Here is a 1,267-nt window from a genome sequence, read left to right as displayed (position 1 = left end):
CAGATCAGTTTACATGGCAGCTATATCAGGTTATGAACCGATTTGAACCTTATTTGACACAGTTGTTGAAAGTAAGAATAAAATACGTCATGTAAAATTTCAGCCAAATCGGATAGGAATTGCGCACTCTAGAAGCTCAAGAAGACAAGTCCCCAAATCTGTTTATATGACAGCTATATCAGGTTATGAACCGATTTGAACCATACTTGGCACAGTTGTTGGATATCATAACGAAATACTTCGTGCAAAAATTCATTCCAATCGGATAAGAAATGCGCCCTCTAGAGACTAAAGAAGTCAAGACCCAACATTGGTTTATATGGCAGCTATATCAGGTTATGGACCGATTTGAACCATACTTGGCACAGTTGTTGGATATCGTAACAAAACAAGTCGTGCAAAATTTCATTCCAATCGGATATAAATTGCGCACTCTAGAGGCTCAAGAAGTCAAGACCCAAGATCGGTTTATATGGCAGCTATATCAAAACATGGACCGATATGGCCCATTTACAATACCAACCGACCTACACTAATAGGAAGTATTTGTGCAAAATTTCAAGCGGCTAGCTTAACTCCTTCGGAAGCTAGTATGCTTTCGACAGTCAGACGGACGGACGAACAGACGGACGGACATGGCAAGATCGACATAAAATGTCGCGACGATCAAGAATATATATACTTTAGGGGTTCTCAGACGAATATTTCGAGTAGTTACAAAAAGAATGACGAAATTAGTAAAGCCCCCATCCTATGGTGGATGGGGGCTTTGTGTATGTTTGTAAGTTTGTTTGTGTGTTCCTTATAGACTCAGAAACGGCTGAACCGATTTTCTTGAAATTTTCACAGATGGTGCTTAATGACCCCGTGGTGAAAATGGGTACTACATTTTTTGATATTTAAAGGGGGACGGACCCTCCCCCTTACCCCTAATTTTCAGAAACGCCATATCTCGGAGATGGGTGGTGCGATTTAAGCGAAATTTTGTGTGCTCCTATACATTATCCCAAAAATAAAAATTAGGTATCCAAAAAAAGTTGGGGATGGGGAGGTACATCCTAAAACCTACCAAACACATATTAAGACCAAATAAGACAATATGTGACTCAAATGAAAAGTTGTTAGGATAAGAAAACGTTTCTGATATCCAATGGTCGGACCAAGTGTTAGGAGAACCCCCCAACCCTCAAAACACCCCTAAATCGGACATATTTACCGACCACGGCAATATGCGACTCAAATGAAAGGTATTAACGAGTAAAATACG

Source organism: Stomoxys calcitrans, chromosome 1 (assembly GCF_963082655.1).
Source record: "Stomoxys calcitrans chromosome 1, idStoCalc2.1, whole genome shotgun sequence".
Classification (NCBI taxonomy): domain Eukaryota; kingdom Metazoa; phylum Arthropoda; class Insecta; order Diptera; family Muscidae; genus Stomoxys; species Stomoxys calcitrans.
This window is presented reverse-complemented; position numbering follows the sequence as displayed.